Below are 27492 nucleotides of genomic sequence, written 5' to 3' on the forward strand. Positions count from 1 at the left end.
ATGAAAAAGACCAAAGGGTACTCAGGACTGATGTCTAAACACTCTGCTTTTTTGTATTTTAGGAGACCAAGAGAGGTTTTACCTTCTCTTCTTCTGCTTGTTACTATTTTCCAACCTAACTGTCCACCTCCCCCCAAAGAACAAATACACATTATCACAGTACACATAATAGAGCATTTTTATTAATATTAACTGAAGAAAGACATTACTGTTCTTGTTCTGCATTCTACTTCACTTTTTTCTTTTTTAATCTTACTCTTGAGATTACAGTTTTCAATGCACACAATCATTTCTGTTCAGCTGACAATACAGTTTTGCTGAGATATCCCTCAAAGCTTGCTGTTAGTACTGTACACACAGTAGAGTCTCTCTGACACGTACATATACCCTCTTAATTGAGGTTTTACTTAGACATAGTCAAGCACTCGGATATAAGTCCTCATACAGGATATGTAATACACTGTTGTTTAAAATAAACTACTGTATACATTAATGAATCCTGATAAAACTACAGGAGTGACATCTGTGTCACGCCCTCTGCAGCCAGAGGGCGCTCCTCCTCTGTCCTGTCCCTAGTTTCCAGTCTGCTGTCCTTCCGGTTCCTCTCTTTCCCTTGGGCTATATATTTCCGGGTTTTGCACTCTGTCCTCGCTCAGCATTGTCGTTCGGATGTCCTGAGACCCGCCTAGCACCAGGGCGCCCCATGTCTGCTCCCTGAGGGCATAGGTTTCTATACGGCATTCCTGAACTCTTTGCACTAATGAGCCCGGGCCTTTTTCCTGTCTCGCCGCTACGCATATGGGTCTTTTTCCGCTCTCCTGCTCCCCACAGTTAGTCCCTTTGGATGTCCGTGACAATCTGTACATCTAACAGTATGTTCATTTTGATAGTTTGCAGCAGCAAAATAAACAAGATGCTTGGAAACATGGTATAAGAAGAAACTGAAGTAAAGTGAAATAATGTTGAATGTATATCACACTAATAAAATCTCTTTCAGAATATTATACTATGTTTTGTGCCAATACAAATCACTTACTTTCACAGATTACTTTGAAAGTACTCTGGGGAAAGTCATGCACAGGCAAGTTAAAGGAAATGAATGTCTTTAATACTGAAAAAATCTAGGTGTGTCACACCTCTAAATCTGATGTGAGAATCCTCATTGGTTTAACAAATTACACCAAATGAGAAGGTCAAGAATGAAACAAGGTTCAAAGGCCATAAGTGGACAATCAGACCAGTTGGGTTTTGATCTGAGAATCGGAAGCACATCTTCACACGAAGCGACATGGAAATCTGGAATAAACCTACTATTTTGTTGAAGATCTCTTTTTGATTCTTCACAAAACTGTGAAAAGAAATTCTCAGCCTATTCTGTGATAGTGGTCATATGAATATATTTTCCTCCTCTTGTCTATAAATGTTTTTATGTTTTAATCTCATTGCTTCAGATCTGATAATCATTACATAGATTACCACCTACTGTATAACTTTAACTCCCAAACCAACTCCAATTCCAGCATAAAACTGATACTCATGATGATCAACTAACCTCGGAGGAGAGTATAATGCTCAGATGTAATTAATGTTGTATTTATTGCATTGCACAACTATATACTGCAGTATAAATGCTTATTTTACAACATTAAAACTACACAGATTTGGAGGTGTACACATAAACTTGATACTCAAGATTTGGATTCTGGTTACTCTCATTTATTCTTTGATAACTCATGTAGCTATCATTATTGCTGCTAAATATATACTTGCATTGTAGTACTGAACATTCAGTATATAATTATTTTCTGAAGGAGGTTACTCTAAAATGCTGTGCTGTTTCGTCTGAGGTGACAAGAACTTTAATTAAACTCAAGTGCTCATCACTGAAGTCAACTCATTTTAGCTATGAAGAATTCACCAGAATTTCAATGCTTCTGTGAGGATATTTTAATACTATTTTGGCTGAGGTTGTAGTTATTTGTCACAGTGACAAATTCTGACTGTTCTGTCAGTGTGCAAGTGCTCAGCTGTGCACTCTTGACAGCTGAGTATGAAACCAGTGGCCAATATTGTAAACCCAGTGAAATCTTGCAATGTTTGTCACAGACTTAAAAAGTGCAACTGAATGGCATATTTTAACAAGATTTGCCATTTATTTTAAAGTCTATCTAATTTGAAATCTGTAATGGTTAATTGAAGAGCCTTTATTACTATAACCCTTGTACTAGCTTTTCTTCACACTAACAGAGCACTCTGCTTGGTGAGTACACTTCAAGCATCAGTGTCTCGAGGAGAGTTGCCACCAGTTGCTAGAGTGATACAGCTCTCACTGAAAACACTATGAGTTGATACAAGTCACAGGCTGTGCTTTTGTATGGCAAGTCCAGAATACCCTAATGGACTCAAAATTACCCAATACTAGAAGTACTTCATCAGTCAGCTGACTTTAATTATGACAGAGAATCCTTGTCATCCCTGTCTGAGCAATAATACTCAAACTACACTCCAAATAACCACCTTGACCAATTTGACCCCCTTAATTAGCATTAATTCACTAGCATTAAAAGTATTTTAAAGAAATTCCTACTTCTTTGACTTTGTTTTACAAAATTGTAATCTGCAAAACAAAAGCATTTGGTAGGGGCCTTCGGTTTTTTATGCCTTTTGTGTCTTTTTAAATATCATGCTTTAATTATACTTTAACTCTAATTTGCTTTGGTACCAGTGTTGGAAAGCAAAGATGCTGTATAGCAATTTTGTTACAGTGGGAAGTATTTTGTGTAAGCAGAGCCTGTTTTCCATAAGCCAGACATTTTCTGATTAATGCTTAAAATTCCATTTTTGCATTCTGGCAAATCTGTATTTGCAAATATCCAGACTTTCTGAAAACATTTTTGCAGAAAGTGAGAAAGACGAAAATGCTAAAAGTAAGAGCATATGCTAAACATGGCACCTACTACAGCATTTGTTCTATCAATATCTTTTCCAGTTAAGTTAAAATGGCCGTGGCACCTACTGTAGATGTCTTACATCCTCATGTAAAAAAGCTTCTGAGATGTGTGAAGACTAGGCCTCTTCCTGACTGGATGCGTACAGTATGTAACTGAGTGCAAACCCTCATCTACAGACTCATTTTACTATGGGTATCTATGATTATGCTTATCTTAGACATCAAATCAATACATTTCAAATGTGGCCTTCATAAATGATTAAATTAGCATGCCATACACGATGTAGAGCAAAACAGATATTAAATGATGGATTCAGGTGCTAGTAAGATCAAAAACTGATATAGTAATTCTCCAGGAGGTGGTACTGGTGTATATTTGTGAGTTTAGCTCCACATGCCTAAGGAGAATAAGACAGAATATTGAGATACCACATTCAGAACTGGCAGGGAGCCCTTTCTTGTAATTGTATAGGACTGGTGCCGGGAAAGTATAGCTGTAGTGTGGTGTGATATCAAATCCCTTTGTACAGCTCAGCCACTTTTAATCTTTATGAGCCAAACTACCTCACTGATACAGAAACACAACCCTCAGCAGCATTGTTCACAGTGTTTGCTGGTAAATTATGATAAGCTAGAAATCACAGATGATTGCCATTTTTGGAATATCAAAAAATGTTTCTGCTCAAATACTGTATAAATAGCAGTGCTTTCCTGCTATGCTTCCATCAAAGCTTTTTCAGTGATAAGTTGAAAGTCAAGTCTGCCAAGAAGAGGCTTGTTTAAATAAAAAGCAACTTCTGAGCACAGTGACTGGCAGAGTAACAACATTGCAACACAAGATATGCTACCAGGAAAAACAAGGCTATGGAAATACACTACAGTATGGAAATGAGAGCTGCTTATGCACAGGGGTGGTCCCAACACCATTATATGGAAATGTGTGCATAACATTTGTAGATCTCACACTAAATAGTCAGATACATTTGAGATTACTGATATTACAAACTCTACAGTAAACGCAGGAAAATCATGGAGATGGCAGCTGTGTGCTTTCAGCCTTGTTAAGAGAGGTGTTCCATCAGTCAGAGAGGGAAATATAATTCCCCTTGGACAGCTGGTTGCTCTTTTACTGTTGTGAATTTTCCATGCGGTACTGACCTTTGTATAAACTGTAGAAAAGTAAAACTATTCTGGTTAATATTTTAACTGCACACATCTGTCTATGTGTAATCTGGGTTTGTTTCAGTTATCATAGACCCTACTTTGTAAGCATGGTGTTTTAATTTCTTCTGCCTTATTTTCATTTGGTCACTGTGTTGTTTGATATTGCTGTGTTGATTCCCTTAACTCATGCTACTTTACATGAAGAGATTGTAAATCACCTTAAATAAAAGTGAACTAGATATTTATGTCAATAATAATGAAATATTTATGTTAATAATAACTAAATAATAATGTTAATAAAACTACAGCTCAAACTGCTTTTTAATGGGAGCATTAGGGGTGCTTAGAGTTTGCAGACATTTAGCAAAGACATTTATGTTCCAGCACACCCTTTTATCAGTACACTATGCATATACAGTATCTCCCTTTCAGGCTGCTCTCATGCCTGGTACTAATGATTGGAGAACCCTATCAAGTAACCTCAGCAAGATAAGATATCAGAGGCACTATGCAACATTCCTAGTCCCATGCTCCCTAAGTCCTGTGACAGCAGCCATAAATATCACAGGAAATTTTCACTTTTATCTTTTGATGTTTATTGCTCTGTTTTTTCTTGATTGCAGTGCAACACAGCATGCATTTATGTAGTGTACTGTAACATTTTTGTTTCTTTTTCCTATTACACTCTTACTTGCATCTTTCTTTGAGGGCCCTGTTCTAGGAGGACAAGGAAGCATGGTTTAGAACCATGGGACTGAACTAGTTATTTTGCCAGCTGGGTCTTGACAAAATCGAGTAGAACAACTGAGTTCGATATTAAATAAATTCCAAGTGCTCTGACAATACAGTAGTGTAAGACCTACCAATTAATGATTGCACTGCACTACTGTTCTGTAACTCTTTAAAGTAAAGTCATATACTCTGATCTGAAACAATGGTGAGAACATGTTGTGCAGTATTATATGATGCTTATTGACTTATTATAACATCTTCATGGCCTTAGCAGCCAGAACAACTTGGGAGCCCATTACAGAAATTGCAGGTTTATTAATTGCTTCATCATTATCAACTTCACTTGTGGATTCAACAGGATAGTGTTAAAAAAAAGAAGTGATCTGCAATGAACAAACAAAACAACCAACCAAAAAGGTTATGATTACTGTAAAAATCAAAAGGGAACTTAATGTAGGGGTGAAGGGTTTTGAAGGCTTAAACTGTAACAATTAAATTTTTGTTCTTGTAAATATGAAGCTTCTTGTTTATTTGCTTGAAACACTAACTTAAGCTGTTTCTTGTAGGATCTCATTGAGTAGTTGTAGTATTGGAAATGTTTTGAGCATATTGCCCAGCATGATCTTCCCTGTCCCAAGCTAATAAGATCCAATACCTTTAATCTATTTAAGAATGCTAAGTAAGTATTTCTTTCTCACCAAGAGTATGTCTGGCTACATCCCTTTGTACTTACTGTCAGGGAATCTATTGGTAGAATAGGAGGATGCATAACCATGAATCCCACAGATAGTAGCACAGGGACAATCCAAAAGACACAATCCAGGGGCTAGGTCAATTAGGGAGGCAGTGAGTCCAGTAACAAGAGAAATCCAAAAGACAATCCAAAAATGAAATCCAAAAGGCATGGTCAAAAGCCAGGAGCAAAGATTTGGTACCAGGAGATCAGTCAAAAGGCTTAGAAACATACACAAAAGAATACTACTGGAGGCTTCTTAATAGTGAGCATGGGTAGGTGTGTGAGTGAAGTTTAAATACTGAAAGGAAAGGGATGTGGTTGGATAATTGGTTTGGGAGTGAGAAGTTGTGGAATCTAGTGCATGTGTGAATGTGATGGGTTCAATTAGGAATGAGATTGTAAAACAATGGTTTTGGGAATGCAATGCCATTTGTGATTTAGAGTGTGGGACATGACAGGAATGGAACGGCTTTTACGAGGGGGGTGTGACACTTACTCTTTTACGCCAGTATCCCTCAGGTAGTGGGCTGTACTAAACTGAATTTTGCACAAAGTCAAGCTAATGCATCGTACAATCCATCTATCCATCCTTTATCTAGGGCACACACAAAGTCAATTTAGAGGCACCAATTAGCCTCACCAGCATGTCTTTGGAAGGTGGAGGAAATCCAAGTACCTTTAAAAAACATATGAAAACAGGAGAGCCTGCAAAATCACACAAAACATGTACATGCTTGGAATACAACTTAAAATTCAAAGGGTTGTGACACGGAAGTAGTGACTGGTGTGCCAGCATGCTCTACACTTTACACTACTATAACATTTTATCTCTGTTTAAAAATCTATAAATCTATAAAATCTATACTTTTTATTATTAATACAGGATTTTTTGGCTTTTTGTTTTGATTATTTTCTTTTCTTTTTTTTCATCATCCAAAATGAAGTGATTTTCTAGCAGTGTGAAAAACTACGAAGATCTCATTGATGCAGATGCCCATTTCCTGGGTATTTACATACGTATGTTCAAATAGTAGGGAATAATGTTTCCAAAGCAAAAACCTGTTTTAGCATTTCTGTTTTGACAGTTTTAGAATATAAAAGACAATTGAGCCCCACCATGAAGACACTGCTACCAAAGTCTTCATGGCTTGCATAACTTCTGATGAGTTTCTTGAAGAAACACTTGAGTTTAGATGACTCTCATTTGATGGACATTTCAGATTTTTTTTAATCTTCCCCAACAAATGATGGTAATTGGATTAGATAATAGTCATGCATAATAAAATATTGCAGCTTCACCATTCAGAAACAGCTGGTGTGTTATTTAGCCTAGGTCAGTGTGTTTTCTTGTTTACAGCATTGTGTTTTCCAATACCATATGTTGGTGCATATTTGTCTTCTTTTATCTAAAGGCACTGCAATCACTTTGGCAAAAAGAAAGAATCAGATGTGCACACTGAGTTTAGTCAATGAGAAAGTAATCAGATTGTCACCCAGCTCATGAGCACCTCCAGAAAGACTTGAATTTTAAGGCAATCTTTCCAACAGAAGAAATTCTGTTAGCAGATAAAATTTCTGGAGGATAGGTAGGTTATATTTTCAAATCTTTTGTGACACTCTGAAATGAACTACTGATGTGATGAACAAATCCTATCAATAACAAGAGAATGAGGGCAGGGCACTTATTTTCCTTATATGGTCTCTCATTCCATGAAAGACAGAAATCTGTGGCAAATGAAATCTAACAAGAGGCTGCTGCAGTTGTAATAAATAAAAACTTGATTGATCAGTCGCTTTTTTCCTCTTTGCTAAATATCCTTATTAAGGTGTCCTGTCTTTTTAAAGAAAATTCCCTTACCACTTCTTCTTTCTTTGGATGCTTTTTCGATATGGGCTTGTCAATTGCCAATGCATCTCTTGTAAAGCAGAGCTCACTCACAGTATGAAGAATGGACAAGCTTTCTTTGCAGACATAATGCACTGTGGAGCTGTACTGTTTTACACACCAGGAGTTCCACAGTGAATTACAGGGGAGTCTGTATGAGTAATGGGTCTCTAGAAGACAGCAATAAAAGCTAATTGGTGCCTGTTAAGTCAGAGTTGTCATGTGAAGCAAACAGAGATGTTCTGGCCAAGGTGAGCCCCAGCAATCCCTGAGGTACTCATCCAGCTGACACACTACCGCTTTGGAAACCCTACTCAAGGTTAGTTAAGGGCCTAACCCAGGCTCAGACGGGGAATATTCAAACTAGGAGGCTCAAGCTTTACTCTCAAAGTCTCTGCTGGCTTAGTCACTCTTGAGCCCACCATCCAGCTGTGAAGACACTCACAGCAGCCCTTCTCATACAGAACCTACTAATGGACAGTAAGTCTGTTTAGAGCCTACTAATATAACTCCATTTAGCTATTAATTTTTTATGTGTGTTAAAGCAACTAAATATGTTATTAGACACTCCGAATGAAAGAGAACAAAAAATATGATCCCACCAACTCTTGATTTATATCACATGCTCCTTAAGCAACATGTTTCTTCAGGACTTTGAGAGCTCTGCTGTGAAATTCTTACACCTTTGAGCACAGTGAATGTGTCATGGTTACCCTTTTGATACAGGGGCCTCACAATTATTCCTTCTGCCTTTCTCTTCAAGGGGTCTCTTTCTGCATGGCTAATTGGTCTCTATGTTAAATTTCTCACATGACAGAAGTCTTTGTTTTAATTTTAATCAAGAATTATTGCATCGTTCATAGTAATCCATTAAGCAGAAATAACAAAGAAGACATTATGTCACTCTTGCAATCATATTATTTGGGGTGATTAGAGGAGCAGGTATTTATTACCTCTTAAGAAGCAAAGCAATTGTTTTTGAGCTGTTTGATGTTTTTAATTACAATGTCAAATGACCTGTAAACAGCACAATAAGATGCAACATGGCTATGTTAATTTCCAAAATGATCCTCATCTACAGTACTTCAAACAGTAATAAGGAAGCAACTGTGCTTTGCAATTTCTGAAACAGAGATTTACACTGTACTCCTAAACCTGGCAAAATGGAAATGGTTTTGTGCTTCTTATCTCCATCTAAACTGTGCTTAGATGTGCTGTACATAATGCTAAACGTGAATCGGTCTAACAGACACTGATTAGTAATCAGTGCCATGTAAGCACTAATTAGTAACCAGTGCCATGTTAGAGGAGATCACATGCTGTCACATAGAACATAGTTATTTAAGTTGTAGGGTGCTTTCCAGATCAATTATCTGTAATGTTCAACACAGAAATGAAGCCTACTAACAGTAAAGTAAACTCAAAAAGGGCATTTTGTTACTTTTCATTTATAAGGCTTTGAGGTAGACTTAAAGAATCTTTTTTTAATCCCCATTTTCTGGAACAAAAGTGGTCCTTATTCCACTTAAACATCCATTTTGAAATTTATCTGGAGATTATGTAGTTAGAAAAAAAAGGACCTTTGAAAGCTATGATCTTCATGCTTTGAAAAAGAAATGCTGCAATTTAGTAAAGCTTCTTTAACCAATCACTACTCTTTCCTCTTCAGACATTGATCATTAGTGTCTAACATTAGTTAACTACTGACAGTTAATGGGTTGTGAGAGTCCTGATCTGCAGACAGGGGACAATGAACAAAAAAATCGACAGTTTAAATTGGTGAGAGCTTGAAGATTCCAAAGCCAAACAAAAGTTCCTGGAACAAGTTAATGACTACAATAGAGAGAGTCAAGCTTCGGGCTGAATCAATGATCCCTTCTACTGTTTCAACAATGTAAATCTTAACACGGTGATTCAAGTTCAAGTTCAGGTTCAAGTTTATTGTCATTATACGCATATACAGGTATATGGTATAATGAAATGCTATTTAGCTAGCTTTCAGACGATAAGTAGTACAAAAAACAACAACAATACAATTGTATAATAAAAGAAAGACAGAGACAACAGGCAGTGTGCAAAACAACAAAAGGTAACGTAATGTGGAAAACAACATCAGATGTGCAAAAACATACATCAACAGAATGAAATAAAGTATAGAAAATTATGGGGAGTGAGCTTTTTGACATCTGAGGTAGAGGTGGATTTCGATGTTTTTTGGTAAGAAAGAAAGCACTGTAAGGTTCAGATCCTAGGTGAGAGAGGCTGGGAGTTAAATAGTTTGATAGTGCGCGGGTAAAAACTCTCTGAGTCTGGTAGTCCGGAGATGCGAGGTGTGGTTTCCAAGCGTGACAGCCTGAGGTCTGCCTGCCAGAAAGTCCCGAATCCAGTTGCAGAGGGTGGTGTCGAGACCCTGTGTACTGAGTTTCTTTACTAGTTTCTCTGGAATGATAGTGTTAAAAGCTGAGCTGAAGTCTATCAATAGTAGTCTTGTGTATGTGTTCTTTTTATCCAGGTGTGATAGGGCAGTGTGTATGGCAATGGAGATTGTGTCGTCTGTGGATCTGTTGGGCCGGTAGGCAAATTGGTACGGGCCCAGTGTGTTTGGAATGGTGTCTTTAATGTGCTTCATGACCAGCCTCTCGAAGCACTTCATGATGACAGGTGTTAGTGCCACCGGTCAGTAGTCATTAAGACATGTCGCTGTGGTTTTCTTTGGTATTGGGATGATGGTGGTTGTCTTGAAGCAGGTGGGGACTACGGCTTGGGCCAGAGACATGTTGAAAATGTCTGTGAATACACCCGCCAGTTGATTGGCTCAGGCTCTGAGGACGTGACTGGGTATGCCGTCGGGTCCTGCAGCCTCGCGTGTGTTCACTTCTAGCAGAGATCTCCTCACCTCATCTGCAGACAGCAAGAGCACCCGGTCAGTTGCGGAGTGTGCAGCTCTGTTGACTGGCTTCTTGTAGTCCGTGAGGACCTACGAAATGTTCAAGCTGACTACAGTCAGATTGAATTAATAGCCGATGTGATACAGAAGTAAAACCTGCACTTATAATGATTATGTAACAGGAATGGTGCAGGATGTTTTGTTTGGAGGTACATCCTTTTTAAGATGTACACTCAAAACCTAAGTCTTATAACTTTGAAAAAAGTGAGAGAAATATGTCTAATTTCTGTGTATGATCAAGTTAAAATTGTACAATTTAGATATTGCTGTGCCTTGTCACTGTTATGTAGCCTGTGTAAGTGACAGTTTGTTCTAGCTGTCTGTTTGCTTCTCAATTATGGGAAAGCAGGTTCCAGTGAGAATCTGGAGGGGTGGAGAGCCCCCTGGCAGCATACAAAATGTCTTAGCTCTGTTTCCTGAAAATGAATTCTCCTCTCGTTGCACCACTATTTAAGATCATAAGGAGATTGCAGCCTGTCCCCACCATCTGGGCAACTGGGAGGGGACAGGAGAGGAGGGGAAAATGGGGGTGGGGGGTGGAGTTGATGTATGCACAGAACTCACTCAGAGGGGAAACATGTGGTGGTGAAGAGCACACAGACAACATCTCCACCAACCTGAGCTATTATCTCAAGTAAAAAACAATAAAGATCATTGTGGGTTCCATAGCAATTGCAGGCATAAGACATAAATCACAGTTAACCATAGGTGATACAATTAGGTTTTTTCCAAACTTGGCTATATTTAAAGGCTTTAGTATAATTTTCCCAGCTGTTGAAGTGATAGAAGTGATATAAATACTTTACAATTTTGTTTTAATCTCTTGGGCATTCACTACTTACCTAATTGCAATTCATATTTATTAAAAACACCACACTTTAGAATAACCTATTCACAGAAGGTTTTGGACTACTCCATTTTTGCAGAAAATCTGAGTAAATAGTTTCTTTAACAGTGGTGGAACTCCAAGGCCTGGAAACCAGGCACTCAGGAATGCAGAGTGAACAGATGAGTGCTGGTGGGAATATCTAGTCCATGCACCAACCAGAATGTTTACTTGCATTTTTTGCATAGTCCCTAAAGAGATGGCAATTTCCTAAACCCTAAGAAATGTTATTCACTATTGTTTTGTAATGTCATTCAATAAGTATTTGTTGGTGGGACAGGCTAATGAGTGATTTGCTTCTCTAAACCCGAGGTACTATACAAGTGGATTTAGGTTTTGTTTAACTGAGACAGTTTTTGAAAGGGTATTGAGATGATCAACTGCTAAAAACCTTTGCCTAATTGAGCCATGTAACAAAGGCGTCAGTTCAGTCTTGGCTGTGTCATTGGTAGAATTCAACTGGATCTTCCTTGTATGGCAGTGTGCACTTGGAGTTCAGATGAATGAAACTGACCAGGGTTTCTTTGACATGTGTTACAGCAGTGATCCCTCCAACTGGAAAGGCCGCCACAAACTTACAGTCTTATCAGTGTGTCAGACTGTACACACCGACAGCTGTGTCACCTCTGTTTGCACTGTGGGGTCAAAGTGTAACAAAAGCTTTGTTAATTCTCTATTGTAAATTTTAAAACTGGTGAGAGCACTGAAAAATAAGTAGCCATTAAATAAAATGAACAAAAACAGTATTGTATGAATATGGGACAAAAACAAAGCAAGCACAAAGCAAAAGGGAATGCATCTGTCTTGCTGATGATGAACCAATAAGGTTGTTACTGTTCAATCTGTAGAAAGAAAATGGGTAAGAAGTGACTCTGAAAGAGAAGAAGAAGGCAATTGTCAGTCCCCTCACTCTGGTAACATAATACTGTAGTATCTAATATCTTCATCTGCAGTTTTTTATTTGCAGTTAAACCACAAAGATGTGTTTGACAGTTTCATGTGAAAAAGTCCTTTCTGTTCCAGATTTTGATGCAAACATCACCATAAAAACAGTGTATGCACTGAAATTAAATAGTTTTTTCAATGTATTATTAAGCCTATGCCTATAGTAAAGCTTTCTACATCAAAGCATTGATGTGAATAAGATCTTAAAAGCAAATCTGCTTTTGAGCAGATCTGAAAAGCAAATTATAACAATCCTTAGATTGTTATCATAAAAAAACAGTCAGACAAGATGTCAGTACAAGAAAACGTGGCTCATCCAAAATTAAAAAAAAATAAATTAATAATTTTAAAAATTGTTCCAGTCTGTGCCTTTTAGAGTGCTTTTCTGGAATACAATGTAGATATGCTGGGGAACAGCGCCTTGTTTTATCTAAACAGACTGCAATTGCTTCATCTGGGGAGGGAGAACTTCAGCTTCATTAAGAAACCAAGCTGTCACACAGCAGGGGATAAAGCAATAAGGAAACTGATGTGTTTTCTTAATCAGCACACAATGGAAAAATGGTTAGAAATGACACATCTCTACCTCCTGAAGGACACTGATAAAATCTTCATGAAATGATGAGATTGGGGTTTGAAATCTCAGAGAGCTCTTTGATCAGCGGTCACTGCTGTCCATTTTTGTTCATGGAAAATTGACTTTTCTCCATGGACGTAGAAAAAAGGTGCTGTCTGAGCATTCTTCAGAAATAACACAGTACATTGTTGCTGAGGAGCTCTGTGTAAATGGACCTTTTTATAACTATATCACTTCATAACCAGTATGATTTTAACTACTGGCGTCTGTGATGGTCAGTGAATCTACAAGGTATTGCAAACTCCAGCTTGGCATTTTCACTTCCCAGCAAGAGATATTTTGTTTTTCATAACATTTCCCCCAAATACTTACAAATATACAGAAATTGTGGTGAAATGATCCACATTAAAATGAATCAGTACTGTTGAGCACTGTATCATACTTGTTCAGTACATGATGTGATAAAGTATCACTCTCATCTATCTTCTTGGCAGAATTTTGCAAATAAATAAATCTCTTGTTTATATAGAAATATTGACAATGCTAGAAATTATCACACTGAATTTAAGTAATGAAATTTATATTGTGCTTACATTGTAGGTACATTATTATACTGTAATTAATAATTTATTTGTAAAATGCTAGCAATTTAAATTGGGCATAGCTGAAACTAAATGTACAATATGTTTATTTAGATTTTGGTGAAAATTGGTCAATTAGTCAGGCATCAAGGAATGCTTTCATTGGTCAGTGTATTCAATGAATCTGATTAAGTGAACACATTAGAGACCAAGAAAAAGTACCTGTTAAACCCAAAATTATTTTCATATAATAGACAACCAAATCAATTTAGTGTTGTTTTTTTTTTGCAGTGCTATAAGTATTCAAGCACTTAATAATGTTCATTGCACTAGAAATGACTAGGAATGTATTAGGAATTACTTATAGATTTGTATATAGAAAACACATACAGTATACTGTAGTCTAACATACTAGTAGTACATTATGTGAGTAGGACTTGTTATTTATCTTTGGCTGAAGGTGGGTATGTTGTCTATTTCAAGACTCCTTGACTGACTTGTAATTGAGGTACTTTTTTTTGAAGGTTTTCAAAAAGGTTTTGTACAGCAAACTCAAGCTTAACACAGCTGTGTATCTTGAGTGAGTCTTGAATGAATGAATTCTACAGTGTCCAGCAAAATTAACTTTCCAGTAGTAAATAGTCTGTTCTTAGTGTCTTTCTATTTTACATTCCTATTCAATTAATTTATTATAGGTTCCCCCCAGGTTTTATGGATGGGCATTTGGAGTAAGACAGCTCAAAGATCTTAATCCTGCTTAACCCATTTGAGCTGTATAAGGCAGCCTTCATTCAATTTAAAACGTTGGCCATTTAAAACCACAGACATGACTCTAAGTGCTTTACATATTGCACACATAGCCTCAAGGGTATTTAACCTTCCTATTCTTGTATTAACTCAAAGCATTGTTAGCAAATGCCAGGATGCTGATCCCATTTCTTTTTTTAGAGTGTCTTGTAACCCCCATTCCATTAAAGTGAGCCTTTCTTCTGAATCTGGTGCCTTCCCATTCAGTTAAATAAAATGACACACCTGCTATTTGTGTATGATGTGCTTGATGTTCCTTCCAAACAGCAGACATCTTGCTTGTACAATATTCATTACCATTCAGCCAGTACCAGAAACAGAAAGACATAAGCTGGGTTTCAAATAAGAAGAAACCATGCATGTAAGCTTGATAGGCTGGTCATTGTTAATTGATCCAAGGACAGATTCTCCTGAATCCTTCCAGAAAAGACTAGATGAGATCCTCAGATCAATAAGCTACTAGCCATCAAATAATCAATATGGTGCAAACATGGCCTCCTGTCATTTTGAACTTTTTCATGCACTCATGTTTTTAAGATCTGTATCGCAATGGTTTTGAAGGGTTTCATTGAATCAGTATCGATAATGTGTCAAATAACCATCACACCATGTGCAAAGAAATAATACCTTCTGTTCCAGTTAGGCACGGGCATGTGCATAATTTAGAAAAAAAAAACATCCATTTTCTCTTCCTTGGCAGAGTGATGACTGTAATTGCCTGAGAACTGCAAACATGCGTGTACCATCACAAGATTTTATTTAAGCTGTGACCTTTGAGAGAATAAAATTATGCATCTGCTTAGATACTCCTGAAAAAAAAGTGTTTCATGGCTGAATTATTTTTTATTTGCAGCATGCAAGGGAACTTAATGTTAACAACCATTTATTCTACAGACATTGAGTTATATATCTCTATCTATTTGCAGACTATGAACCCATTGACCCCTTCGGGCACACAGCCCCTGGGGAGATGACAAGGATACAAGTTACTGTATATACAAGTCTCAAGGCCCAACAAGCAAAAGAGACCTGTCTTTTCCTATTTTTCTCCCTGACTTCAGGTTCATACTTCCTTCTTTGACCTTTCTTTTTATTCTCTTCTTATCAATAATGGAGGTATAAAACTCTTCCCCTGGGGGTGACAGTTACAGACCCTGAATATGGACAGTATCAACAGGATAGAGACCTAGCAGAACAGAAGAAAAATACAGCCTTGAAGAACAGGGAGTGAGAAAGCATCTGTGGCTCATGAGTTCACAATTCATCACTCCTTCGAGGCAAGGATAATCAGGCTTAATTCGTTATTAATAAAATAAGTGGGTAGTTATTCACTGGGCATCAAATGTCAGCACTGCTTGGCAGAAACCCCGTTGACAGACTCAGGGCTGAAGCCTTTGCTGAGGACCAGTCCATTCAGGGATTTTGTTAGAGATGTTTTATAATTGCACAAGCCGCTAAACTTCAAGTAGTTTATTAGCTTTTAGTCCAGGGAAGCCAGTATCAAGAAGTCACACAGAGGAGTGGGAATGACTTACATGGCAGCTATAAGGTGCATCTTGTCTGTAAAAACGAACCTGGGAAGTACAATAGTGCAGCAAAGCAAAGCACTATTACTATTCCGTAATAGTTTAATGTCAAATTGTTTTAGATAAATGGTGCTTAACTTCACATATTGGTTATCACATTAAAACCTATTATATTATAGCTCTTTCCTTGCTCATCAGAGCCCACATGTATGTTTCATTTCCTTTTCCTATTTGACATGAAATTGGCACCAATTAGTTTCTTGTTTTTAACCTTCTTTTTGTAATCTACAGTCACCTGGGTGACTGCTGCAAATCAGTGTTGTACAACAGGGCAGGAGAGATGTTAACTGTGGTAAACGCATGTCCCACTTTTGTTCCATACTGAAGGCAGCAGACTGAAGTGCTGGTCAGAGGATGGATGCAGCTCTCAGTGATAACACTGCAAGCTCACAGGCATCTAGCTAGCTGAAAGAAGTTGCATCTGGTCAGAAAGCACAGGAAACCCAAGACAGCTTCAAATCTAATAAACCTCAAGCAAACTCTCCAAAATAAGAGCCAAAATACAAATCAAAGAATCATGAGAAGTTTTCAATGTGAGATTTTGAAATATGCTGCACTGCCAAATGAAAATATGAATTAATAATAACTGCTTAGGAGTTTCTGGTAGTGTAGCCCAACCTGACTTCCGTACATCTTTAATTGGTAACCTGCTGAGAGTTGTTTAGATTGTTATAAGGGGGTGCCAATGTGTTTGTTCAAATTATTGGCAGTGATACATCCAAAGCAGTGGATTTACAGTATGTATTGCATAAAAAATTATCTGTTTAAGAAATTAAAAAAATATATTTTTTTATGAACAGATTATAATTAAGGAAATAACCCTGATTCACTAGGGACAACAACATCCAAGGATTGAATGCTTGTGAATGCTTGGTATACTTTGTGAGAAAAATTTGGCTTAACCCTTTTGGTTAATGGAAAGCGTCCTGCTGTAGGGCAAACAGGCTTGAACCCCCATCAGAATGAGTGAGCCCAAGGGTAGCTGCAAGGTGGAGATGGGGTGAAGGAGGGATGCTTGAGATGAAAGCGAAGGGAGGTGTTTAAGTTCAATTTATGTACTGTAGCTAGTTTGGTGCTGATTGTTATTAGGTGCATTTGTGTGAGATTGACTAGTCTTTGTTATCCTTCCTTTTACGATTTTATTGGCAAAAATACATTGTGATAGCAGTTACTGCATTGTAAGTCTACTCCTATTTTGGTCTATGGAGTTTGTTCGTTGATCAAAGACCGTTTGATCTTTCACAATCTTACTCCTATGATTCAATACGAAGTATACAGTATATTTTTAAACACCTATTTGTTATCAGTCCATACTAATGTCATTAGTCATAAAAATTAGATTAATTTATGTTTTGTTTTACAGTATTTTGAAGTTGTATACTAGTACTGACAGTTTCTTTTTAATATTTCTGTTCAACAAACATTTGTAGTATTATCTTGTCAAAGTTAGCTTTGTACCCATGGTACCATGTGTACCAAATGTCCTTCGATTCTTCCTGCCAGATTACCAAACTGCTAAATTTCAAAATGGATGTGTAAGCATTGTGAGAATGTGTTAGGGTGAGAGTTCCCCTGTATAAAATACTCATTCAATTATAAAGGAATAGTCTGCTTTCGTTTACAAAATAATGATATTTTAAAGTAAACAAAGATCTGTCGAATTTCAAACGTTAGCAAGTATTTGTGTATTATACAAGTATTATACAAATTATAGAAGTATACTAGTATTATACTATTTATATAAACTACTATTGTGCTATAATCCATTGTCATATTTTAACTATTAATTCCAAAGATGAATTAATGTTAATTAAATATATTTTAACAGTCAGATATATTTGCATAATTGACTTAGATTGCCACAAGAATGTTTGTATTGAAATGATGGACATATCTTACTATACAGTTATTCTGGCAACAAAGAAAGGCCTGCACAACTTTATACTATACAGTAAATTAATGCATTTTCATTCCACTTAAATTAATTTAAGATTATTTTATGTATAAACATTGACAAATTAACAGAATAAAAAGGACATTTATAACTGCCATTTAAGATTAATTTTCTTATAGATTTAAAGAGAACCAGGAACAAAATTCAAGGGCTATCAGGATCACAAAAGATTATTTTATTCACAGTGCTCTGTGTTTGGAAATTTGTAGGCAACTCTGATAAATTTACCCTACCCCCCACCGCTGGGCCGTTCTCATTCAAAAGCTGGCTGCCTGTCTGACAGGCACCCTCCTGGGTTGTTTTACATCATGTCAAATCCAGTTTATGGCAACTTCTATTAAATTCAGACATGGGTTTAGAGTTGCTCCTGCTGGTTTCAGTACCCAGGGGAGTATATTGGGGCTATTAAAAAGTCTTGTAATTAACAATACTGATGCAAAGCTTTTGTTTATTTGGATGTAATTAACAAGTTTTCATTAATAATGAAGGAACACTCTGATATTGTGGGTGTAGCCTGCATTTCAGGACACTTGGGATGCTTCACAGTACTTCATTTAAGCAGCCTGTTGACATTGAGCCTTTGGAGGTTGTATTCTGTGAATGTGAACATATGTGGGAATGTGTACTGTACAAAGTTACCATGCAAGAGAAGTTGATTGAGCTCATCTTGTCTGTTAAGCAGCTAGTAGTTAATCAATCCCAGAATACCATCCATTCATCCAGTTCCTGGCAAGCAATGGTTGTAAGACAGGGTTCATCCTGGAGAGGACAGTATGTCAGTCCATTGTAAGGCAGACATAGATACAAACACGCATAGAATCACACCAGAGTTTATTTTCCCAGAAGCCAATTAAGCTACCAGTTTGTTTTTGGACTGCAGGGACAATTGGAGTAGCCAGAGGAAACCCTTGCAAACATTGGGAGAACATACAAACTCCACACAGACAGCACCCCAGGTCTGGAATTGAACTGTGGGTGACAGTGCCACGAGGCAGCCTTGCTAATCACTGTGCCACCATGCCTCTCATCTTAGAATACCATTCTTTAAAAATTATCAAGAAGTCGGATTCAACAATACTGCTGCTAAGTTTGTTTTAAACTCCCCACAACTCTTTTTATATTTTCACTCCTTAGTACACAACATCTGTATGTCACTTCCTCTTTTGCCCCTGGATCCTTGTATTATTGATGCACATTGGCTCAACCTGGCAGGAGTCTGAAGACTTGAATGGAATAACTTTATAACTAAAGACTAAAGAGACACTGTCCCTTTCCCCACACAGTTATATTTATGTATGTATGTGTTGTGTAACAGTCCTTTGAGTTTCCGCCCTTCACTGCCTGGGCACGAATCAGGGTCTCCGGCATTGCACAACAGGAAACTTGCCGGCTGAGCTGAGGGGAGACCTCCCTCAAAACGGGCAACTGAGATCCCTGTTATACGCAGGGGCGTATTCATTACATTCTCCCTCAGCTTAATTCGCCATCCTCAGCAAAGGGCCATCCATGTACAGGCCACCATTGTAACGGTTCTTTTGGGTTTCCGCCCTTACCGCTCCTGCTCTGCCAGTTCGTCCCTCACTGTCTGGACACAAACCCAGGTCTCCAGCGTCACTCAACAGGGAAGTTGCCGGCTAAAGAAGACCTCTCCCGGCTCGGGCGGCTGAGATCCCTGTTATATGCAGGGGCGTATTCATTACAGTCGTGTGGGAGCAGGAGAGTAATACTTGTCTGTCTGTTAAGATCTCCGCCCTCAGAGGTTTCTTTTTCCTCCTGCCTGTGTTGGGAACAGATGGCCTCCAGTGTGTGCATTGCTTGATTTCAGATTGCTTTTGTGGGGCTGTGTGCAGTGCATGTGCCTGTGTGCGGCAAGTGAGGATGGGTGTTGTTCGTGGACTTGCAGTGGAATGGAGTGCTGTGTCCCTGTGTAGCTCTGCAGTTTGGCTGCTTGGCAGTATTATGCTGTTTATTTGCTTGTTTGCATGCCTCCCTGGGGCTCATTTGCTGTTCTTTGGAGCTTTGTGTAACCTCCTGTTGTGTTTTTTCTGTTTGTTCTTTCATTTATTCACCACTGTGCTGCTTTCTCTTCACCCCGGGCTTGTCGGGGAGCCAATATACCTCAGGAAGACCATGAGCTCTGCAGCTCTGCAATAGGGAATCTGCATAAGGGAAAAAAAGGCAGAAAAGTGTCATTCTAGATTTCTGTAGCAACTGATTGTCTCATGTTTGTACCATTAGTTCCATGCTTTTAACAGCATTTCACACTGCCCACTCATTCTCATAAACAGCACCACAGGAAATAAATGAATTTATTGGAAGAAAAACTATTTAAATTTAACTAAAATTTAAACAAAAAATGATTGCAACATATTTTTAGTTTTTAATGTTTTTAATATCTAAATACAGTATTAACACATTATATTGCACATACTGTAATATATGTATGGGAAAACAATATATTTACTACTTTAATCCTTCTCTCCAAGGTAAAATCTTTTCTTTATTGTACATTTCTCCATGAGTTGTCCCCTTGTTTCCAGTTCTGCCAGCATTGTGAAATGTCTATATAGATGAAAGCCATTGAAATGGTTGCTTAGTTCATGGAGAGTGGTTATTGTTTCATACAGTTCAAGTAAGACATGAATGTACTCAGGAATAATTCTGAAGAGGTAATATAGTGTATGTAATTGTTGTAGAACAGGTGGTTATACAGATGATCAAGCTTGTATGTAACATACTGCATGTAGATTGTATGTACTGTGACATACTGTAAATACATAGTTTTTAGTTATTTTTAGCATTTCTGTCAAAAGCATTGCCGGTGATACTACAAATCAGTAGTCTGAGCTTCAGTGACTGGGACATGGTATGATTAATAGATGATATATTTAAGTGAATCACTGCTAGGGGTTTGGGTTGTACTATCAAAAGGGTACAACACTGGTGTAATCAGGAAACCCATCTCTTTTTTCTGTCAAACTCAACACAAAGATTTAGAACCAATGAGCACAAACATGAATAGAAGCTGAAAATTAACAAGTTAACAGTAACCCTAAATTTTGAAAATATTTTCAATTTGTCTTAAAAGTAGCCCAAGTAGTAAAACTGAGAACAGGATGCACAATTCTGCAACAAAGGGATTTGGAAGTCTGGAACAAGCTACTATTACATTCCATGTTGTTGATGCTGACACTCTGATTTCTTTCAAACAACCACTATACACTCTTGGATTAATTATCCAATACAAACTTTATTGAGCTAGATGGTCCAATTGGTCTCCACAGGTTTGTAACCTTTCTTAGCTTTTTTTTTTGTTGTCAAACACTAATTAACCTATCAATGAGGTCCTATAGTGTCCTTCACGGATTTTGTTAACTTACTAAGGATAAATGGCAGTACTGCTTTTTTGTACTTAACAACAAAATCAAATTTGAAAACAAAATATTAGCTTTCAGTTTGACCTATTGACATTCAGTGTTTTTTCTTCTCATCCTCATGATATTAAAATATAGAGCTATTTGTACAGCTATTTGTAAACTTACACAGTGTCTTCCAAAAGTGTTGGAAGACTAGCATTTTCGCTACAAATCCTAATAATAATCATTTCTCATGGGGGGAATGATAAATATGTATGTATGATAAAACCTTTGTATGATAAATATAACCCGTTTAGTTTTTGTTTACTAAAATCCAATTCAGTGTAACTTTTTTGTTACCTCCTTATTTTGTATTGGGAAGATTTGGAGTCAATTGCTTGTTGTTGAGTAATTCAGCAATCATAATAGGTCTGCGAAAATCTTATCAGCCTGTCTCAATTTGAATTTAATATCTGGTACCTCTAATTGATAGACAAAATCTCTTAAAGAAAATAAAGCAGCTTTGAAGTTGAAAGAAAAACCAAACAGAACCATCACCATCAAAAACCACTTATCCAATTCGGGGTCAGTGGCCCAGAGCCTATCTCAGGAAACATACACTGGGGGGCAAGCTGGAAACACCCTAGACAGGAAGCCAGTCCATATTTGAGGGCACAAAAATCAAATTCAACCAAGGCAGGGTTGGCCAAGAAAAACCATCTGTAGTTGGTGATATAAAAATTACTTGACCTGTTGAGAAAAACCCTACAGCAACTGTAGAGCCTTCTTATATTTTGGCCAATGTACTGTAACTCAAGTTGTGGAATTGTTCTTCCTCCCCATGTACTGTATACTCCAGTATCATCCATTTACCACTCGTCATGTGTTTCCATTACACGTTCACAGCACAGAGCTCCGCAGTTAACTTGGGATTCATCCAGTTTAGACTTTTTGGCTAAAGTAGATCTGATGTTTTACAACAAAGGTTTCTCATGCAAGATAAGTCAGCTATCAATTCCTTGAAGTGTTATATCATCCTAGAATTTGGAATGAGAACCAATTAAGATTTAAATATCCTGTGTTCTGTCATTGTCAAAATTCTGCAGACTATACAAAATGTAAAGTCCCAAAGAGATGTCAAAAGTCATATCTTCTTCTTGATGGTATATTTTAACACTTTTATATGATCAGCACTTGAAGTCAAAGAGGAAAGAAGTGTTTTCTTTTGGTCCCATATTCCTGGGAAACATAAAGGAGTAACATACAGAATTTTGAAATGTGCAGTTATGATTCATGAAATTACTATTTACTTTACAAACAGTTACCATTTTCAGCTATTATCTGGTGTGCTTGTTTTACTTTTCACAGGTCATCACACCCAGTGAACAAGGGACGAGGGTGATCAGTTTGAAGTACGGAAAGCTACAGTATGTGACTTTCAGTATACAGGTAGTCAGAAATACAGGCCAAGTGTGTAACGGACACGGACTGGAATCCGTGTCAGATATTGTAGAAGACCCTATGCGATGCGGTAAGAGCTGGAGTAAACAGGAGGCGTGGTAAAAAGGAACACACAGGGGTTTAATAGTGCACAAAATAATAGTGACAGTCCGTGAGACAGTGTACGGGGAAGACAAAACGGCATCCAAATCCAAACGGGTCCAAGGGCAGGTCAAAGCACGGTCCGAAAGTCCATAAACTGGAAATCCATCCTGGAGCACGACAAAGTTAAAATCCCCGGGAGGGGGGAGCACACGGACAAACGAAACATGGAGGTCCAAGGGTGACGGGGCGAGATCCTCCAGACCCCGGGCTCAGGAAGCGGGAGGTGTCGGGGATGAGGCCTATGCCCTCAGGAGACGGACGTAGGGTTTCCTGGTGCTAGGCGGGCCTCGCGACATCTTACCCTAATGATGAGCCCCGAGGACTGGAAGAGCTGGTCTTTAAATAATAACACTAAAAGGATACACCTGGAGAGCTAAATGACACGAACAATAATGAGAGCAGTGGAGCGCCCTCTAGGGAGGGATGTCGGGCGTGACAAAGTGTTCTAAAACATAAAGCTTAATGTTGCATTTTTTATGTTTTTTTTACAGCAGGCTATAATAATATTACTCAAGCTTTTTAAAATATTTTTATAAAGACAACTTACTGTGCAAGCCCTACCAAGTATTGTTACTTTTTAAAAATGTGTTCCATCACTTGTGATTGTGGAAAACAATGGGAAAGCTCTAAACATGTGGAGGGCAGTGAAAGTAAAGGGTATCTAAGGTGGGTTGAAATACATTGACATCATAGCACCCTGACTTCACATACAGTAATTGAGCCTTAGTATACTCATAATTGAGTCTAGTCTACTTAATATCCATACTGTACAGTAAATGTCATCTTTTGGTTAAACGTAGAGGAGAAATCATTGAGATCGAGGCTGTGATCAAACTTTAAAGTTCAAATCATTATACCTGTTTTTAATTTACAGCTGCTGAGGCCTGTCATTTTAAAGCTCTGTTTTAAATCTTATAGCCACAGAAATGATACAAGGCAAGAAACCTACTGTAGAACAAAAAATTAATGAATCTGAGGGTAGAATCCTTATGAATCCCTGAGAATATTCTGAACGATGTCTTCCTACACTACACTAAGGATTCTGCAGAAATCTCTTCAAAGGGAAAAAAAAATATGAAGTGTTACTATGTAATACTCATTAATTAAAAAAAATTCTCATTAAGTGGATTCATGAAGGACTACATTTTGTATTGTAGTGGACTGAATTGGTTGACTGATTACATGTATGCACTAACAACAGGCAATATTAAAAACACACAATTCTTTAAAAGGAATTTAAAAGCAACAAATCCTCATTTTGAACTTTCCTCCACACATCTCCAAGCATGTACACTTATACAGACAAAACAGACAAAGCATTCAAAAATAAACACACTTTTACATAAGGCAAAAATGCTTCTAAAACTCCATCCAGAAATAAAAATTGTACTCATAGTCACAGTCACATAAAAAGAATCAAACCACAAAACTGCTTAAGCAGTTTTACTGTGCACAGAAGAAACCAAACTAGCAGATACAAATGGACAAAGACTCTGAAACACCCGATGAAATGCAAGAGATCACTGACACTGCAAAATGAAATGGAGTTCAAAACTGGACCATCAGAAGATTGTCGAAGGCTGGTACTTTATCCACTTGCACTTAAACGCATACTGCATGGGCACTTTCCAATTTCACTGTGCAGTCTGTTGTCGCGACTTCAGTTTTTATGGTACTTGTATTTGAAATGCTGCACATTCTGTCTAATGATACAGTTGTTCCAGAAAAAAAGTAAAAAGAGTAGAGATGCACACAGTATTGACAAACTACCTTTCTTAGTGGTTTGATGCACTGATGGGATTTGTAATTAAAATCACATTTCAGTTTTGAAAATACGGGATGGGGTAATGTCATGTATATCATTGTTTGGCATGCTTTTCTTACACCCTGGAGCCTTCACGTGACATCTTCTTCACTCATGGTTTTGTTACATTATGTTGAAGAGAATAAGGGGCTGTAGCCTGGGAATAAAACTTTTCACTTAATTGTTCATTCAGTCATCCAAAATCATATTCTTCATGCAGAACACTTTCCTATCTATAACAACAAAATGACTCATAGTACCCACAAGGTATTGTCATAATTCTGCATCTACCAGGTGAATTAAAATGAAGGAAGAGTGAGAATAAAAAACACAATTCACAATTAAACAAAACTTTAATTTGTGTCTCTTGATCTCTTTGGAATTATTACAGGAAGATTTGGACCAAAGCTCCTAAGACCTCTCTTATTTCTTTAAATCCTAGCAATCTCCCTGCTAAGGAAGAAGCCTTGGATCTCTTTGGCGTTCAGTATGAACAATCAAAGGCAGAAAGCAAAACAGGGAGTGATCAAAGCTCACACCTATTTCTATAGTCATAAATGGAAAATAAAACATGGATACAGAGACATTGTTAAATAAGACTTTGTGAAAATGGAGGAGAGTAAATGTTTCCTTAATCCTCTCAGTAGAGGAAGCAGGCATTGTTTAAAAAGTCTTTCTGTGTACAACAAGCACTAGCCTCTGAAACATTTTAGAATTGGAGACGGAGAGAGCCATGGCAGATCACAATTCTTAACACTGAGGAAAGCATGCCGAGAGGCCAGTTTCAACCAATCATTTCCTTGCCTTTATGATGTGTCAGAAACACTCCAGTTATTAACCTCAGCACTGCAGTATACTGTCTGCCTTGAGAAACTCCAAATACAAACACTCGTATCGTAATTATTGTGTTGATTTTTCATAGCTTGAAACAAAACAGTGCTTCTGCTTTTAGTTCATATTCTTCGCCTTAACAGTTTTCTTTGGTAGATCTCGTGATTGCTTTTTTTTGTCATGGAAATCATGAAAACATTCATCAGACAAAAAAAACGGAAAACAGTGAAAATGTACTTTATGGTTCTATGCTTGAAATAATCTTTACAAAAGATATAAAACAGGCAGCTTGGTGGCACAGTGATTAGCATTGCTGTTTTGCAGCACTGTGGTCCTGGGTTCAATTCTGGACCCAAGGTGCTATCTGTGCAGAGTTTGTATGTTCCCTGCATTCATCTGGGTTTCCTCTGGGTACTCCAGTTTCCTCATACAGATACTCCAGATTGAATGACTTCTAGAAAAGTACATGTACAGTACGGGTATGTCAATCCGTAGTGTCCCATAATAAGGCAAATAACAATCAATACAAACATGCAACTAACAACAGTTATTCACAGTTAAATGGAAATTAATGTACAAAATATGTTTTCATATTCATCTTTCCATATGACAAAGATAAAATAGTTAGGTAATTGATGACTTTGTGATATGTGAGACTCCATTAGGGGTCATGTAATGAGGAGGTGCAATACAGTATAAACATAAACTTCTTACATTATTATTTGGGGCGGACAACTTCTTATTTGAGGCGGAGCCGTGGCTCTGCGCCTGTGGCTGGAAGGTTGCCGGTTCAAATCCTGCAGCCAGCAGAGGAATCCTACTTCGTTGGGCTCCTGAGTAAGGCCCTTATCCCTAACTGCTCCAGGGGTGCCGTACAATAGCAGACCCTGCGCTCTGACCCCAGGCTCTCTCCCTGTCTGTGTGTCTCATGGAGAGCAAGCTGGGGTATGTGAAAAGATAATTCCTAATGCAAGAAATTGTAAAGGGTTAATAAACAGGTGATATTATATTATTAAATCATTTTTAGAAATGATTATAATTTTTAATTAATCTACACAAGTAACACATGACTTCCTTTTGGGTTCGCAGTGCATGCATGTGAAATAAACATACATTCAAGTTGTTTCCCTTAATATGAATTAATGGAGTTTATAACAAAAGTTCGGGAGGGATGACAACAACTAACTTTAATCAGCTGTCAGTAATTAGATATCGCTCCTGACAATCCATTCATATCCAAAATGCTATAAATACCTACAGTACGAGATCCCCCATCTCTCTCTCTCTTCCATGAGCCTCGCTGTCTCCTTGCATAGATAGTACTACGACGCTAACCACACCATGCAATCAATATTCCCGTTTGCTGCTCCGATGCACAGTTTGATCTCAGCCAGGAACCGCAGATTTCCTCGTTATCCGTGTACCAGCTAGCCGTTGGTCTAACTCTTCGTCGCTTTTCAACATCTGCCAGCTTCATCTGCAGGTCATGCCTTTCCCAAGACCGAGACCGCCGTTGTAAACCTGTCCTTTCAAAACGCCTAGCGTCCGACTATCCAGTTCTTCTCCTGTATTTTTTAATGGGCTGCTCTCGGCAAACGCACATTCGCCGCTACGTTCGAAAATCTCCCATTCAAAACCTTTCCTTCCGTTATCACCTGGACAGCAGCACAACGTCACTAAACTACGTTTAAACAGCTTTCGTAAAGGACGTAGAGTATATCTATGAATATTACTCATTTTCCTATCAAAGACATACTTAACGTATCCTGCGCTCCAAGTAAACGTGCGCATCTCCCGAGGACGTCATCAGCAACTCTACAGCAAACGCTATAAATACCTACGAGATCTCTCTCTCTCATCTCTTGCATCCCATCTTCACCTCTGGAGCTACCCCTTGGTCACCCTGCTTGCGGGTCCTGGCCTCCTTGCCCTATGGTCGGGAGACCAGCCCTCAGCGAAGCAGGTTATGCCAATATGTCGCTCCATGACGCTGTCATTTTGGATGAGAAACACAGTTTTGCCAAACCAATTAAATCCAGATCTTAAATTCACTGTGTGACTGAGATCACAAATTGTGAATGAATTTAACATTAAAAAGGACACGAACTGCATGTTTCTAGTGCTGGTTTGCTTCCCCACGTAGAAA

The 27492-nt window shown here is 38.0% G+C and overlaps 1 protein-coding gene and 1 long non-coding RNA gene across 3 annotated transcripts in view; one reads left to right on the top strand and one right to left on the bottom strand.

Annotated features, from left to right (window-relative positions):
- LOC102690192 (pro-neuregulin-3, membrane-bound isoform) overlaps window positions 1-27492 on the top strand; it is a 424542-nt gene that overhangs the window by 81936 nt on the left and 315114 nt on the right. The window lies entirely within an intron of this gene.
- Window positions 18965-26896, bottom strand: LOC138238429 (uncharacterized). Of its 2 annotated transcripts, none has more exons than XR_011189458.1 (3): window positions 26605-26896; window positions 26061-26310; window positions 18965-19909 (listed from the first exon to the last, which is right to left on the bottom strand). It is a non-coding gene; the product is annotated as an uncharacterized lncRNA (long non-coding RNA). The 2 variants fall into 2 exon arrangements; XR_011189459.1 differs by lacking the exon at window positions 18965-19909 and adding an exon at window positions 25513-25800.

This window comes from Lepisosteus oculatus, chromosome 4 (assembly GCF_040954835.1).
Source record: "Lepisosteus oculatus isolate fLepOcu1 chromosome 4, fLepOcu1.hap2, whole genome shotgun sequence".
Lineage (NCBI taxonomy): Eukaryota > Metazoa > Chordata > Actinopteri > Semionotiformes > Lepisosteidae > Lepisosteus > Lepisosteus oculatus.